Genomic DNA, 18214 nt, shown 5'->3' on the forward strand with positions numbered 1-18214 from the left:
CGATGTCATTGGTTCGTGTGGTGACACAACAGATAGTATTTCTCGTACTGAAACACTGATTAAAATGATGTAACTGCTGCCACGATTTTCATCTGATGTCCGCTGCTCGTAGTGTAGTGTCGCCGCCACGGTAGCTCAGAGTGCTCGGTCAGAAAAGGGTATACAATGTAAATGGCATATTACTATATACATGACTAGGTCTACTTTGAGTATTAGGATCTATTCCACAATGCCAGGTCTTGCAGGCGATGAGATCTCGATGGGCGAATGACTCAAGTCCAGGAAGTGAGGCATTCTCACAACGAACAATGGCTAGCGTGAACCAACCACTACCAGAATTTCCAGTAGCGACATCCAAAGTAAAATTCACCCTGCAGCCACGGAAGAATATTTAATACAACTGCTTCAGCTGTCCCATTTCCTCCAAGTTTATTTTCCGGGCTAATAATATGTTTGTAGACAGGCATGCGGTGGCGGCATCGACGATACACACGTCGACGAGGCATAGTGCTCCACTGCTGTTGCTGATAGAGCTCACAGAGGAATGGTTCCGCTGGCATGCACTGCCCGCTTGTATAGAGAGCGAGTGACCTTGATTGCGTAACGCGCTGATAACGGACTTAGACTCTGCAGGCACCAGCAGGCGGGCGTTACAGCGTACGCGCGCTGTAGTCTTCACTGACAGCGCGCGCCTGCTGGTGCGCCGGCCTGGCGCCGAGCCAAGTCGGGCGGGTTGCGTCACCGACTCGCTAGGCGCTAAGCGGGCAGTGCGGCACTATGTTTTAGATTTTTTTCAAACTGTTGCATCCTTGAGCCCCCCGATTACCAGATGTACATCTATCGGTTACAGGGATCAAGGATCACACTTTATTAATAATTGTAGTACAAAGTAATATCTCCAGTTACAGTTACATTTTCTGAAATAAAAAGAAAAGAAAGTGAATGAACGGATCAACGATGAACTTGAGCAGCTGCCATGGGACGTCCGCCCAGGACAAATGCAACGAAGAATAACGAACAAAATGAGATCAGCGAAAAAAAAAGAAAAGGTGGCTAGCGTTGCTGCCTCTGGATCACGGGGTCCCGCGTTCGATTCCCGACCACGTTGGGGATTTTCTCTGCCTGGGAACTGGGTGTTCCTGTTGCTGAGTAGCTGAACTTAGTCTCAAAGCTTCTCTCACGCGAAGCAGAGTTCCAGACGAATGACACGCCTTTCACTAACATCTAACTTCCGTTTACTCACTGGTTCTTTTGCATGCAGTCGCACCACCTTCCCAGGCGGCGCTATCGCTGTTTCCCGCATTTTGTGACAGGAAGTGACGCTTACGCTTTGGTCCATTCGACTGTGCCAAGACTCGTCACTTTCATTGCGGAGCTCTACACTACGGCACGCCACGCGAGTATTCAGACATTTATACGACTGACACTGCGAGACGACGCCGTTCGGTGGCGCTGCGAGCGCGCGGCTTCAACGCTCTCTGCAGCGGGGCAGGCGGCAGGCGACCTGTGCGGCAGGTCCGGCTACACAGTACAGCGCCGGCACGAGCGCAAGTGTTCCGCGCAACGCGAGGCGTCGAACGCGTGTCTCCGTAGCGGTCGGCCCCTACGCGTTTCCGCGTCGACTCGACGACGTCGTCAGTCACGACTGCAGTGGGTGCGGCGTCACGTGGATCGAGGTACATGTGTCACGTAGTCTCCCGAATAACACTCCTTATCACACCAGGTCAACAGTCGATACGCCGTCATCCGAGGGAACGGCTGCTCACCCTGCCACAGACGTAGGCCGGTCGGGTAGTGCTATGCTGTAAGGGCGTTCCCATGGACTTCCATATTAATTTTGCGAAAGAGGAAGGTGGCGGAGAAAACGAAACACACTTTCATACAAAAACTCAAAACTCAGTTCCTATAACCGTTAACAAAATCAATATAAGAATGCTTCATCTTGTTGATTGCGAGACACACTTTTCATCCATATCTTACTGATCTCGCTATACAATATTTTGATGTGTAGATGTATGGCATTTACTCTAATATTTCTCACTGTTATGTACGTTTGACATGATGGACGTAAAGATACACTTTAAGACTATAGGAAAACAAGTACCGAGATGTTTTAAATGTACTAGACTTAATATAATACTAATGCGAATTCTTTACAGACGAATGGAAAAACTAGTAGAAGCCGACCTCGGGGAAGATCAGTTTGAATTCCGTAAAAATATCAGAACACATGAGGCAACACTGACCCTACGACTTATCTTAGAAGTTAGATTAGGGAAAGGCAAACCTACGTTTCTAGCATTTGTAGACTATGAGAAAGCTTTTGACAATGTTGACTGGAATACTCTCTTTCAAATTCTCAAGGTGGCAGGGGTAAAATACAGGGAGCGAAAGGCTATTTACAATTTGTACAGAAACCAGATGACAGTTATAAGAGTCGAGGGATATGACAGGGAAGCAGTGGTTGGGAAGGGAGTGAGGCAGGGTTGTAGGCTATCCCCGATGTTATTCAATCTGTATGTTGAACATGCAGTGAAGGAAACAAAAGAAAAATTGAGAGTAGTAATTAAAATCCATGGGGGAGAAATAAAAACTTTTAGGTTCGCCGATGACATTGTAATTCTGTGAGAGACAGCAAAGGACTTGGAAGAACAGTTGAACGGAATGGACAATGTCTTGAAAGAAGGATATAAGATGAACATCAACAACAGCAAAACGAGGATAATGGAATGTAGTCGAATGGAATGTTGTCGGGTAATTAGATTAGGAAATGAGACACTTAAAGTAGTAAAGGAGTTTTGCTATTTGGGGAGCAAAATAACTGATGATGGTCGACTTAGAGAGGATATAAAATGTAAGACTGGCAATGGCAAGGAAAGCACTTCCGAAGAAGAGAAATTTGTTAACATCGAGTATAGATTTAAGTGTCAGGAAGTTGTTTCTGAAAGTATTTGTATGGAGTGTAGCCATGTATGGAAGTGAAACATGGACGATAAATAGTTTGGCAAGAAGAGAATAGAAGCTTTCGAAATGTGGTGCTAGAGAAGAATGCTGAAGATTAGATGGGTAGATCACATAACTAATGAGGAGGTATTGAATAGGATTGGGGAGAAGAGAAGTTTGTGTCACAACTTGACTAGAAGAAGGGATTGGTTGGTAGGACATCTTCTGAGCCATCAAGGGGTCACAAATTTAGTATTGGAGGGCAGCGCGGAGGGTAAAAATCGTAGAGGGAGACCAAGAGATGAATACACTAATCAGATTCAGAAGGATGTAGGTTGCAGTAGGTACTGGGAGATGAAGAAGCTTGCACAGGATAGAGTAACATGGAGAACTGCATCAAACCAGTCTCAGGACTGAAGACCAGAACAACAACAACAGCGACAGACTTAAACTGTTTTAAGTTGCAGATGAATTACGGATTCTGGCGTCAGGAACTTGCTTATTCTGTATAACAAATATTAGTAAATAATAACAGCGATCCTGTCACTGTGTTTTGACACTATTAGACACAAAATCTGACTGTCACATAAGTTCTGTACATTACCTTAAAAAATTTTAAAAGCTACTCTCTGAAGTAGAAAAAGTACACCCCAAAAATATACAGTAAAATTTTCAATAATATCCTTGAGGTAACTACAATACATCACTGTCAACACAGTCTTCTTTTTTATATTAACCAGTGCCCATTCTTTCAAATATAAATTTTAACATATTACCTAACTTTTTCTTGTGATTTGAGTACCTTCTAATTTTGTGGAATTCACATAGCATGTGTACCTTGAACTCTATGGTGCTGTCGGATCCCAATTTGTTAAGGACGTAATCAACAAAATTTCCCAGCAACCAGTACACAACGTTATTTTTTGCCTCTGGGAAATAGCGTGCTTCAGGCCTGTGTATCAATGACAGCGATATATACTCTGGGGATGTCCTTGTAGTCAGAGCTATTGGCTCCCGGATCCATTTCCAACTATTCATGTGACCACCGCAAGTACATCTACGAATTATTGTGTCAACTAGATGGCACTTTTGACATAAATTTGTTTCACAGAGTCCGATTGCGTAGTGTTTCATTGGTGCTAACTATGTTGTTGACTGTCTTGTACCATGATGTTTTTGTATTAGACGTGAGCACATTAGAACTAATGTTTTTCCAAATCTCAGTCCACTCAATGTTTGGAAACTTTCGTTCTATTTTGTTCCTTCCTCCGCTTTTCATTCGTTCCCTCATTATGGCTTTTGATGTTAAGTGTCGTGACTGCCTGACTTCGACCCTTACATAACTAAACCCAACACAGAAAATCCTGAGATGCTGTAAACGACTGTTGATATTCAGCACGTCAATCGGGGGAAGCAATCTTCGAGGTTTAACGATCACGAAAAGTTGGCTGCTTATGCTTTCTCGCGAGTCTCTTATTAAATTAACTTGCCTTTTGATAAAAAATGCAGAGGCTTTATCAGTTATATCAGCTAATCCTAGTCCACCATTTTAAGATCTAAAGTGGCTACTTTAGCAGGTATTCTGAACACTTCACCTCTCCACAAAAAGTTGGTGATTTTGGACATTATTCTCCTCGCTATCATTCTCGGTATTGAAAACAGCTGGGCAGTATAATAAGCCTTAGCAAGGATGCATGAGTTGACATACTTTGTTCTTTGAACTTGGTTCATACATCGAGTTAAATTCTTCATAATGGCTCCTTGCACTTTATCTGCTGCAACTTTCCAATTTAAAGCCGTCATTTTCATAGGGCATGCCGCCAGGGTGATCCCAAATGTTTTATGTTGTCGGACTAATTTTGCCCACTCAACGTTGATATTATCAAAACCTCTACTTTTTTTTTTCGTTTGCATTGGCTCCAGATGCTCTACAGTACGAATCAATCACTGTTGCTAGCGTGGTTACCTCGTCTTTATTCCTTATAATGACCCCTATATCGTCAGCATATGCTCTTATAACTGTGTTATGTTCTGATAATGTTAAGCCTTTTATCTAGCATGGACATGTCGGAGGAAAGGTTCCAGCAAAATGGCGAAGAGCCACATGGGCAGAGGACTTCCTTGAGGAACAGCTCGTTGTATTTGCATCGGCTTGAATTGTTGACAATTCACCGCTATTTTAGCATTTATTCCAGTTGCTATGTTCTTAATCAACTGTATGACCGGTCGGCCGTTGTGGTCATGCGGTTCTAGGAGCTTCAGTCTGGAATCGCGTCACCGCTACGGTCGCAGGTTCGAATCCTGCCTCAGGCATGGATGTGTGTGATGTCCTTAGGTTAGTTAGGCTTAAGTTGTTCTAAGTTCTAGGGGACTGATGACCCATAGTGCTCAGAGCCATTTGAACCATTCTTGAACTGTATGACCCCATCGTTGAAACCTATTTTCTTCAATGTCTGTAAAAAATATTCATGATTTACTACATCGAACTCTTCATAAAAAAAATTTAAAAAAATAAAGCACACTTTATGTTTTTATTGCAATGATATCCCTGAATCTGCTAGATTTTGAAAAATGGTTCTGCCTTGCGAGCAGTTCTGATGTTGATTAACAATTGTATCGGTAAGGCATGAAAGTCTCTTGTTTACTTATCTAGCTATTAATTAATAATCAGAATTCAGCAGTGAAATTGGACGAAAATTATTTAAATCTCTGTTTCCTTTATTTTTTGGCGCCAGAACGATTTTAGTCTCCTTAATCTCAGCCGGAATCATTTTACCATGAATAACCTCATTTACAATGTCCGTCATTTTCGCACCTACTATTGGCCAGTAACGGATGTAAAACTCTGCTGACAGACCATCAGGTCCTGGGGATATTTTTGGTGGTGAGGTGCACAGAGTCTCATACACGTCCTCTACACTGACAACCTCGAGAAAATTTTCGTTGTCATCTTCTGTCAGCTGTGAGGCTAGGATATCATGGTATTCTTCCGAGGAAGCATCACTACTTTGATGTATAGAATCTAGATCACAACAATAGCGATAAATCACGTCCATGATACATTGCTGGGTTTTGAGTATCGTACCGTGCTTTGTTCGAATTTCATCAATAAAAGTCCTTCTTCCGATTTTCGTATGCTTCACTAAATTATACAGGGAAGTAGTTTCATCTTCTGACACCGAATTTGCCTTCGTTTTTATTTTCAACCCTTCCATTTGACTTCTCTTGATATTGAGTAACTTGGCTTTGGCTTTTTGGATGTCTACTATCCAAAGTGAGGAACCTGCTGAGACTTGATATTATAGATCTCTCAAAACGGAACAATAATATTCTATAGTGCATTTCATTTCTCTTACGCTCTGGGTACTGTATTGAATAAGAAGCTTCCTCAACTTTGGCTTCGCCATATTAACCTACCAGTCGATAGCATTGGCATATCCACAACGAGCACGCAGGCATATTGCCCGTGTTTCTTTAATCAGGTCTTCTAAATCATTATGTACTAACAAGAAAGTGTTCAAATTCCGCTGAATCGTGAATCGGCGAACTGACTGTCTTGTTAGATTTATGCAAGCTAACACACTTGAATGGTCTGAAAAGTACACAGGAATGGTTTCAAATTTTGTCACGAAAGTTTCAAGATTTTTAGAAATATATAATCTACGTGATGTTTTATTAGAACCAAAAAAAAGAACAAAGTTCACAAAATGTCCGACAGATGGCACTGGACAGCAAAACGTCAGTAACTGCGCATGACAATCGTGTGTAAAAGGAGCTGTAATGAGAGAGAGAATCAGATGCGCCAGCCGTAGCAGCATGTTGACGTTACCTGAAAAGGCGCTTTTAGTGAAGCTGTATTATCAGAATGGGGAATGTGCTAGTTCAGCGTTATGATCCTATCGCCATAGGAAGGGGATTCGAACGGGTAAAGGTCCGTTGACAAATGCAGCTGTGGCGAGAATGATTTCGAAGTTCGAAGCCACGGGTTGTTTAGACGATAGACCCCGTAGTGGCTGACCGAGCACAAGCCGTAAAGCTGCTGAGACAGTTCAGGAAGAAATGGAGACTGTAGCGGGTTCGTCTATGCACGTGGAAGTCAGCGCTCGTGCAGTCTCACTTTGCACCGGCATTCCATACACTACTGTTTGGTTGGCACTGAGGCGTACCTTCCGATGCTGCCCGTACAAAATCCGTAGGCATTATGGACTGTTACCTGGCGATTTAGTGAAGCGGAGGGCATTTGCGGTGTGGGCGTTTCAAAAGATGGCGGAAGATGACGATTGGTTGAGTAACGTGTTGTGGACTGACGAAGCTCATTTCACGATCCGGGGGTCTCTCAACGCCCGCATCTGCAGAATTTGGGCTACCGAAAATCCTAGAACTGTCGTGGAAACTCCATTGCACGACGAGAAAGTCACGGTATGGGCCTTTTATCTTCGAGGAAATGCGTGATTCTGGTTTTGTAACTGCTACCGTGATGGGTGAGAGGTACGCCGATATGTTACAGAATCGCATCATCTCCAGCCTGGCTGATAAACACCTGCTGGAACGTACGATGTTTATGCAGGATAGCGCTCCACCCCATATTCCTAGAGGGGTGAAAGATTTCTTGTGCGCGTCGTTTGGTGATAATCATATGCTCAGCCACCACTTTCGTCATGCTTGGCCTCCCAGGTCCCCAGACCTCAGTCCGTGCGATTATTGGCTTTGGGGTTACCTGGAGTCGCAAGTTTATCGTGATCGACCGACATCTCCAGGGATGCTGAAAGACAACATCTGACGCCAATGCCTCACCATAACTCCGGACATGCTTTACAGTGCTGTTCACAACATTATTCCTTGACTACAGCTATTGTTGAGGAATAATGCTGGACTTATTGAGCATTTCCTGTAAAGAACATCATCTTTGCTTTGTCTTACTTTGTTATGCTAATTATTGCTATTCTGATCAGATGAAGCGCCATCTGTCGGACATTTTTTGAACTTTTGTATTTTTTTGGTTCTAATAAAACCCCATGTCATTCTAAGCACGTGTATCAATTTGTACCTCTCTATCTACATTATTCCGTGATTTATTCAGTTTTCAAATTTGTACTGACTTTTTGATCAGCCGGTATATCAGGTCATCTTTGAAAAAACATGCCCTGTCAGCTCGGTGAGAACTTTCTGAAGGGGCATACAAGTTGATGATAGTCACATCATAGATATTTAGTCCTATTCCCCTTCCGGATTCCAGTCGTTCCACCTCGCTTACTGTAATCCCTTCCCTCGCCAAAACAGCTGTTCCAACACTTGTTTCGGGAGACACATTTACGTAACTGACAAAACCGGGAATTACTACATCCGAAATTAGAACTTCGTGTAACAGGGCAATATCAGTCATGGATTCGTACAAAAATTCCTTAAGGGCTGATAATTACAAACCGGACGTAATTTTATTTATGTTTATAGTGGGGACAAAATTAGACTCCATTTTGCTGTCACTATGTGATTGTTTTAATGAACTAATTTAGTTTCCTGTGGTTCAGGGTTCAGTTAATCTATAACAGTTTTCTCGGGAAGGCTGAACATGGAATAACCCTTCAATCAGTTTATTAGTACTGTCCCATTTTTTTCTACTTCTGATGTTTTCTCTTGTACCGCAAGCAAACTGATTTCCTGGTAAACTTTCTGATTTTTACTCCAGTGGTTCGTGTAGGACCGTTTCATACCGAACATTCTTTGGGCTTGAGTCTCCCTTACCGGATTTTCCCTTCCCTTGATTATGAGCTACATTCTCATTTGGTTGCGTCGGTATTTTACTTCGCGTCTTACCTGGAGCAGCACCAGACGCTTTCGCAATTTCGGTTGCCAGCGCCTGCCCTGAGGTGTTGACCGTGATTTCAATTTGACCACCACTTCCTCGTTCTTTATTAATATGACTTACTTCCTGATCGAGGGAAACAAATGGAGACAGCAGTTTTGTAACCTCTCCCTGAATTTGTTTATTAACAGACAGCTGCTGATCTTTGCAATCGGCTACTGCACATGTTGTTTCTGACATATTAATACTGATTACAATGATGAAGCTTCAGTGATTCAAAGAGAACAAAAGATATGCTACCAGCTAATGTAAACATTCGGCGAAGTCTAGTAGGCCTGCTCTCCCTCTCATGGGACGTGTTTTCCTCTGGAGAATACTGGGTACTGGGCAAGGCGTGAAATTCAGACTAGCTTCTTACAGCCGTGGATGCTCTGTGCGGTCATACTGTAACAAAAGCTAATTTTGACGCTCATGAAACCATTTCAGATGATCATGTCCACCACTCAGTGATGGGTGTATTGTTCCGAGCACGGACTCTGACTTGACGGTGCCCCCCCCCCCCCCCCCCACTCCGCCCAGTCGAACGGCTCGTAAACGGTTGCCTGAGGAGGAAAAGTCATACCTCCTCTCTAGACTTCGCAATCGTCATATTCTTAAGAGAAATGTAATCATTACATCCCACGTTATCGATACAAATAAGATACGAGCATGTTGTCGCATTATGAGAGAGATTATAATACAGCTACGAGTAATCTGTGCTCCATCTCCGACAACAATTGCATAAGGGATATCTGGTAGATTTCGAAAGTGATTTATAGATTCCCTTTAGTGATGGTTGTAATTTAAAATTTAATTTAAGTGTACTTAATCTAGGGAGGTAATAATAAAAACTACATTAAATTAAGGTACGAACAAGTAACCAGTGGATCGTTCTCGCTTGTATCAAATAACAAAATTACAGAATTATTATTGCTGGTGACATACAAGGGGGCCAAATGGCTCTGCGAATAGTGAACGTAGCAGCCGTTGTCAAAGTTGGACCGCTTGAGTCTCACTGGCATCTCTCCCACGTAGAAGCGTGAAGGCTGGACAGCGCACCATCGCCATGGTGACCGACGGCATAACGTCTCAGGGCACCGGTGAAGTAAATTGCAGTATCGTGGAGGTGGCATGCAACAAACATCGTTGGCCATGATGTGTGTGCTACACGTTCGGCTATGCAAATACTCAGAGATTTAAAACTGTTGTGGATTGACAGGACAGCCAACCCAGGAATATTAGAGGAAGCCGAAAGGCACGTGTTTTAGCTCACGCAGGCTGGCGTGAAGTCTGGAACAGGACAAGGAATTTAGACTTTAGAAAAAAACGGACGAAGTTCGTGGAATACTTAACTTTAATCCATAAATGGTGAACGTCGGTCTGACGGTACATGATTAACCAGATCAATAGCAACTGATAATGGTGCCTTGCTAGCTCGTAGCAAACGACGTAGCTGAAGGCTATGCTAACTATCTTCTCGGCAAATGAGGACGTATTTTGTCAGTGAACCATCGCTAGCAAAGTCAGTTGTACAACTGGGGCGAGTGCTAGGAAGTCTCTCTAGACCTGCCGTGTGGCGGCGCTCGGTCTGCAATCACTGATAGTGGCGACACGCGGGTCCGACATATACTAACGGAACACGGCCGATTTAAAGGCTACCACCTAGCAAGTGTGATGTCTGGCGGTGACACCACATTCCTCCCCCGCAAATCGGCGTACGGTTGTGTTATAAGGCGTCCACCCACCGTGGGGAGGACCCCATGTTGACGTATGCGATGAGGTAGGGAGCCTAACAACAGGCGAAGCTGTGCCACCCGCACCCTGCCATTCGGACCGCGGGGAGCTAGGAAACGCATGGAAACCTGCTCCAGGGTGCACGCCAACATGTGGTGTATGCGCCCGTAGAGAGACAGGAGGGGCCGAAGGGTCGACCTCCATCGGGCCGGGGCACTCGACGGGCGAAGACGACATATGGTCCCAAGCGGGCAAGAGTTCCATGTCGGAGGACAACTGGCCACGGGAAGCGATCGGCGGCGCGTGACCCAGGGAGGCACCCGGCGGTTGCAGCGACGCGTCCACTGCCGGCGTCGCCGGCGGGAGAACAGGCGGCGGCGGCGGTGACGGCTGCGGCGCGTCGCCATGTGGCAAAATGGAAGGCAGCGTCGGTAACACCTGGATCTGAGGCGAGCCAGTAGATGCGTCCCCACGGCGCTGACCGGACGGCACCATCGCTGAAAGCAGACGGCGAGTGGCAGATCCCATGCGACGACAGAGGCGCAGCTGGTTGAGATGCCGGCGCACCTCACCAGAGGCCCCCAAAACCAGATACATAATGCGTCCGAGGCAGCGAAGAATGCGCCCTTCGAGCCAACGCCGTGAACCTCGATAGTGGCGATAGGAGACAACGTTGCCTGGAGCAAAAGCAGGTGTCTGCCGCTGCACAGGAACCTGATGCGGCGGATGTAGCAAAGACATCGAGGTTCGATGATGACGACCGTGGAGCAACTCAGCCGGCGAGCGACCATCTCGGGGCTAAGAGCGATACGAGGACAAAAAGAGCAATAACGCATCCTCTCGAGAATGCGACTGTTTTAACTTCAACATCTGTGACTTGAAAGTCCTGACCAATCGTTCAGTGGCACCGTTTGACTGTGGCGAAAACGGCGTGGACGTCAGATGTTGAATACCATTGGCCTTGCAGAATGACTGAAATTCTGCGGACATGAATTGTGGGCCATTGTCAGAAACAAGAGTCTGTGGAAGACCAATGCAAAAAATAGCAGATAACGCTTGGATGGTGGCAGACGACGTCGTGGAAGACATCCGGACAACAAAAGGAAAATTACTGAATGAATCTACCACAACCAACCATCGAGCATTCCAGAATGGACCAGGAAAATCGATGTGTAAGCGTTGCCAAGGGGAAGTGGCTTTTGGCCATGCAAAGAATTTCCGCGGTAGGGCTGATTGTTGTTCGGCACACACCATGCAAGAAGGGCACATATTCGTAATCGCGGCATCGATTCCGAACCAAGTACAGTGCTGACGAGCAAGTTGTTTTGTTCTCACTATACCCCAATGTCCTTGGTGGAGAAGCCGTAAGATAGAGGACTGTAACGAACGTGGGACCACGACCCTGGACTGATCATTATCAGAACGCAACAGCAAAACACCACGTCGAACAAAAAGTCCTTGTGAGCAAAAAAGCGGCGAACCAACGGATCACCAATCCATCACTTTGACAAGGGCCATTGCGTAGCAACAAAACGCAGAACGGTAGCAAGGACAGGGTCGGCAGCTGTGGCTGTAGCTACACGACGAAAATCGGAAACGACTGGACCACGTCATCGGTTTCCGCATCAATGAACATGCAAGCAAGTTCGGAGGAATCAAATGCCCTATCGCCAGCAACAGGGAAACGGGACAACGCATCGGCGTTTCCGTGCTTAGCAGTGGACCGATACAAAATATCGTAGCGGTACTGCGAGAGGAAAATAGACCATCGAATGAATTTCTGCACTGTACGTGGAGGTACAGGCTTGTTCGGATGAAAAAGCGATGTCAAAGGTTTGTGGTCTGTGATGATGGTAAAGTGACGACCATACAAGAAATCATGAAACTTTGTAACACCAAATACGAGAGCCAATGCTTCTTTCTCGATCTGTGAATAATTTCTTTGCGCAGACGAGAGAAATTTGGACGCAAAGGCAATAGGGCGATCGTGCGATCCATCTTTGCGCGCAAGCACAGCACCGATCCCGAAATCCGATGCATCCACCATCAACAAAAGGGGCCTCTGGGGATCGAATGGCGTAAGGCAAGTATTGGAAAGCAACGCTGATTTCAACTGGCGAAAGGCGCGTTCGCATTCCGTCGTCCAGATGAACAGAACACCTTTACGGTGTAAGCGATGAAGCGGAGCTGAAATGGAAGAGGCGTGGCGCACATATTTATGGTAATAGTTGATTTTTCCCAGCACACTCTGTAGCTGCTTCAAATTCTGCGGCGATGGCAAGTCTTGTATTGCACGGAGGTGCTCGGGACTGGGATGTATGCCTTGGGCATTGAGTAGATGTCCCAGGCAGGGCAAGTCCCGAGCAAAAAACACACATTTGTCCTTCCGCAAACGAAGACCATTTTGTCACAAGACCTGAAATAATGTTCTGAGATTGGCTAAATGCTCTTCTTCTTTCTTTCCGGAGAGCACAATATCGTCCAGATAGTTTGCTGCAGTAGGGACCGACGCACAAACAGTTTGTAGACATTGCTGAAACAATGCAGGGGCAGATGCACACCTGAATGGCAGTCGTGTGAATCGATACAAACCAAGATGCGTGTTAACCACCAAAACGCGCAGGGATTCTTCGTCCACCGGTATTTGCAAGTACGCATCTGCTAGGTCCAACTTCGAAAAATATTTACCCAGGCGCAGTTTGTCAAAAAGATCTTCCGGGCGGGGTAAAGGAAAAGTTGCAATCACGAGTTGTGGATTCACTGTTGCCTTGAAGTCCACACAAAGTCTCAATTTTCCGGAAGGTTTTGGCAAAATTACTAAGGGTGATGCCCAGAGAGAAGCCTGCGCACGTTCAATTACACCTTGTGATTCCAAATCGTGTAATGTTTTTGTGACCTCATCACGCAAAGCATGGGGAACATTGCGCGCTCTGAAAAATTTTGGTTGCGCGTTTACTTTCAGTTCTAAATGTGCTTTATAGTTCTTAGCGCAACCAAGGCCAGGTGCAAAAATGTCTGCAAATTCTTCACATAGACGAGAAACACTGTCTGAAGACACAGTCTGGTTCACTGATAGGACCTGATTTACTATAGACAAGTTAAACAACTGAAATAAATCGAGACCAAACAAGTTCACTGCAGAAGAAGAACGAAGGACGTAAAGTGACACAAGTTTTGTTTGTCCTTTGTATGTTGCAAGAAGGCTGCACTGTCCTAATACAGGGATGTTGTGAGCCGAATAGCTATTTAACTTAACAGTTGCGGCACGCAACGGAGGTGTGCCCAGCAGTTTGTACGTGTCTTGATTGATCAGTGAAACTGCAGCTCCGGTATCGGGCTGGAATGGTATCACTTTGCCGTTAATGTCCAAATCTACAAAAAGTTTATTGTCCTGTTGACGACAAGAGCGACTGTCTCGTGCAACGTGAACTGACACTGGTACAGAATCACTTGCGACTTGACGGGATCTCCGGCGATGTCGACGCACACTATTTGTGGGACGAACACAGTCACTGTTAGAGAGAGTGGCACTGGGCGGAGTGGAATGAACTACATGAATTTCCATGGGCGAAGGTTCATGAGCCTGAGTATCCTTGGTTCGGCGCGAAGCAAAGGGCCTGGAATGGTTGTGAGTGTCCGATCTGAGCTTTTTCTGGCAAACACTCTGAACATGGCCTTTTTTATTACAGAAAAAACATATAGCCTGGCGTGACGGGCAATTCTCACGCGAATGTCTAGTAGCACACCGCGGGCATGATTTTAGCACAGCATGTTCCACAACTGATTGAAGTGTTTCCAGGGTCACGTTCAGAATGTGTTGCGTAATGCGTGCCTTCCATGCAGCTAAGTTTTCAATCGGGACATTGAACACATCTTAGCCCCACAGCCGGAAGTCACACAGATTAAGATCAGGTGATCGGGACGGCCAGGCTGTAGGGAAATGGCGGCTGATAATTCTAGCTTTTCAGAAATGACGCTTCACCAACTGCTTAACTGAATTTATAATGTGCCAAAGTGAGCCATCTTGCATAAAGATGATCCCATACACAAATCTACGCTGTTCGAGAGCTGAACTGACGTGGTTGCCCAAAAGATACTCATAGTGCTTACCAGTGATGGTACGGGTAACAGGGACGGAAGCACCTGTCTCTTCGAAAAAATATGGCGCTATGATAAATGATGCTCTAAAAGGGGCACCACACAGTGACCTTTTCAGGATGAAGTGGTACTGGTTGATTTTCCATTGCCAATATTCGACAATTCTGTGTATTGACATATCCTGTCAGATGGAAGACTGTCCACAAAATCACCCATGGACAGTCATTGTCCACTTCCAGCAAGAAATTCTTAAGCAAAGGTGTCTCTTGCTGGCAGGTCAACAGGAACTATGTACAACTTCTGGAGGTGGTACACTGCAGAGCTCACCTAACTTGCACACCAACTGCTGTAGTGTCCCAGCAATGCTTATGGAGTCTTGCCTTCAGAAGCCATCACAGCGCCCCTCAGTATAAAAACCACTCACCAAAAATCTTCTCTGTAGTCGTCTTGTCTTCTCATGATTTACGTGCCAAGAAGTATTCCAACATGTGAATAATATTCATTGTTGGCCTTGGTACTATGACCAACTGGAATTCCTTTTGTCAAAAATCATGACAGTCTAAACTGTTTGGGTTTAATGAAAGTCACAATTCCTTTACTTTGAATAATGTTGCTGTTGTTTGTACCATTAAAGTGGATGTGCCTCCGATAGAGATCTTGATAGCTTGTTTACTTCTGTTGCCATAGGCACTGACATACAACTTTTTTTCCTCATTGTGGGTTGACTGTAAGTGATTGATATATTGTTAGATGCCAAGTCTTTACCCATACCCATGTAATAACAGTTACTTTCTTATCCAAATTTCCTGGCTCCTATTTTCTTTTCTCTTGATGTTGTGGTCCTGCTATGCAGTGCCACATATTTACCCACTGTGTCCATTTCCAATTTGCAGAGGGGGAAGGGCTGTAAGAGAGCTTCTACATTTAAACAACTCTCTATGAAATTAAAAAAACAGTTTCAATAATTCTTCTATATTCAAATAAGTTCTCAGCTCACATCTGATAATTAATAAAGCTTTTTAGACATCATTTTCATAAGTGATGCTTCAATGTTTGACCAAAACTGTAAGTTCATACTTGAGATAGCATAGCATAGAGTCTATATAAAAACATTGATTTTTTTTTTAGTGCTCGACTGTTGTCATCGGACCCCTTTCTTCTTTGGAGTCCACAACACATCCAGGGCACAACTGCAGAGTGCAAGTGATTCCTCATTGGCCAGTCCACATTACACATATGTTGTCATTTTATGCACTATGCCTGCATTCTTCTTTCTCATATTTGCCATAAATTCCAACAAACCCGGAGACAGCAGACACTTTTTATGCTGCTACTAATCAAAGTGACATTTATTACATGCACATCATTCAATGGTCTAGTGAAAGGTAAGTGAGATGTTTTTCTACACTTTATAGCAACAAGGACCACCTTAATCCATAACAAACAATCTACATCTCCATCTGTACTCAACAAAACACATGAAGTGTGCAACAGAAGGTCTGTGCCACTATACTGATTATTAGGATTTTTCCTTGTTCCATTCATATATGGATTTCAGTAAGAATGATTCGTTAAATGCCTCCATGGATACTGTAATTAATCTAATCTTGTCCTCATTACCCCTATGTCAGTGATATGTAGGGAGTTGTAGAGTATTGCTAGAGTCACCATTTAAAGTCTTGAAAATAGGTTTTCTCAGGATTGGTTATTTTACATTTATGAACATTTAAGCAAATTGCCAATCTTTGCCTACTCTGAAATCTCACCAAGATCTGACTGAATATTTATGCAGCATATTTTAGACAGAACTTCATTATAGACAGATGCATCACCTGCAAAAAGTGTGAGGTTGCTATGAATATTGTTCACAAGGTCATTAACATACAACATGAACAGCAGGGATCGTAAGATACTTCCCTGGGGCACACCAAAAATTACTTCTACACCTGTCAATTACTCTTCATCCAAGATAACTTGCTGTGTCCTGGCTACTGAGAAATCCTCAATCCAGTCAGAAATATTGTTTGCTGCACCATGTATCGCACTTTTGATACTAAGTGTAGGTATGATACTGAGTCAGGTGCTTTTCAGAAATCAAGAAGTATTTCCTCGAGGTGAATGCCTTGATCCAAAGCTTTCTGTACGTTGTGTGAGAAAAGTGCAAGTTGGGATTCATGTGATTGACGTTTTTGGAGTCCATGCTGGTTGGCACCGAGGAGGTTATTCTGTTCAAGATATCTCATTATGTTTGAGCTCAGAAAATATTGCAAGGTTCTGCAACAAATTGATCTGGAGGGTATTGGCCAGTAGTTTTGTAGATCTCTTTTACTACCCTTCTTGTTCACATGTGTGACCAGTGCTTTTCTCCAAGAACCAGGCTTGGTTTTATAGTTATAAGAGGGGATAACTCAGCCACAAATTTAGTATGGAATCGGATAGGGATTCCATTGAGATCTGAAGCTTTGTTCAATTTTAAGGATTTTGGCTGTTTCTCGATGCCACTGACACTGATATCAATTTCACTCATCTTTTCAGAGACACGAAAATTTGATTGGTGCAGTTCTCCTAAGTTTTCCTGTGTAAAGGAGAATTTGAAAATGGAGTAGGGAATTCTTATTTAGCTTTGCTACACTCAGTTTCAGTTCCTGCCTTATTGAAGAGTGTCTGGACACTAACTGTGGTACCACTAACATCCTTTACATACAACCAGCATTTCTGTGAATTTTGTGAAAGATCATTAGACAAAATTCTGCTATAGTAGTTACTGAAGACTTCACTCATTATTCTCTTGACAGCCAAAAGCATTTCATTCAGTGTCTCAGGTACCTACAGCCCTGTGCTTTGTTTTGCACTTATTATACTGTTATTTCTGTTTCTTTAGAAGATCCTTTTCAGTGACTGTATACCATGGACAGTTCATCCTGTTCTAAAATGTTCAACTGGATACATTTACCATTACCATTTATTACCAGGTCTTCATCATTCACCAGCCACAGCTGGACAGACTGCATCAAAGTTACAATCAAGCGATTTACAATATAATGAATTACAGAATAACATCTAAACTTTATACAGGTAAAGTATACACACTATGTCATGTTCACTGTATCAATTCGCTTTCCTCACAGTCAAAGAATTCTTGTACTGAGTATGGTGGGCGTTGTTTTAGGCCTTCAGCAGTTTGTTTCTTGACGTTGTCCAGTGGCAGGGTCTGCAATTCAACAGGTAGTTTGTTGAACATCCTCGCAGCAATCACTGGAAAACTGTCCCTTGTTTTGGACAGTCGGCAGGTTGATAGATTTATGTCTTCTTTGCTGCGGGTATTATGTTTATGGATGTTGTGCCTCTTGCTGTAGGTGTCTAGATTTTCCCTTATGTGGATGAGGCATAATAATACATAGTGGCTATAAACAGTCATTATTCCCAATGTTCTGAATAATGGTCTGCAGTGTTCCTGGCTGCTACTCGATGTAATAATTCTTATCGCCTTCTTTTGCAGTAGCAGCACATCCTTGCAGCCTGCCTAACGACACCATAGCTGTAATCCATACAGAATGTGGCTGTGGAACAAAGCATAGTAGACAGGTATCAGAAACT

At 44.1% G+C, this 18214-nt stretch overlaps 1 protein-coding gene across 1 annotated transcript in view; it reads left to right on the top strand.

Annotated features, from left to right (window-relative positions):
• The first annotated feature begins 1608 nt into the window (after positions 1–1608).
• LOC124613152 (peroxisomal acyl-coenzyme A oxidase 3-like) overlaps positions 1609–18214 on the top strand; it is a 323979-nt gene continuing 307373 nt past the window's right edge. Inside the window, exon 1 of the mRNA XM_047141777.1 lies at positions 1609–1676. The gene's annotated coding sequence lies outside the window, so the exon portion shown is untranslated. The remainder of the gene's footprint in view (positions 1677–18214) is intronic.

The sequence above is a fragment of the Schistocerca americana genome, chromosome 4 (assembly GCF_021461395.2).
Source record: "Schistocerca americana isolate TAMUIC-IGC-003095 chromosome 4, iqSchAmer2.1, whole genome shotgun sequence".
NCBI classification, from domain to species: domain Eukaryota; kingdom Metazoa; phylum Arthropoda; class Insecta; order Orthoptera; family Acrididae; genus Schistocerca; species Schistocerca americana.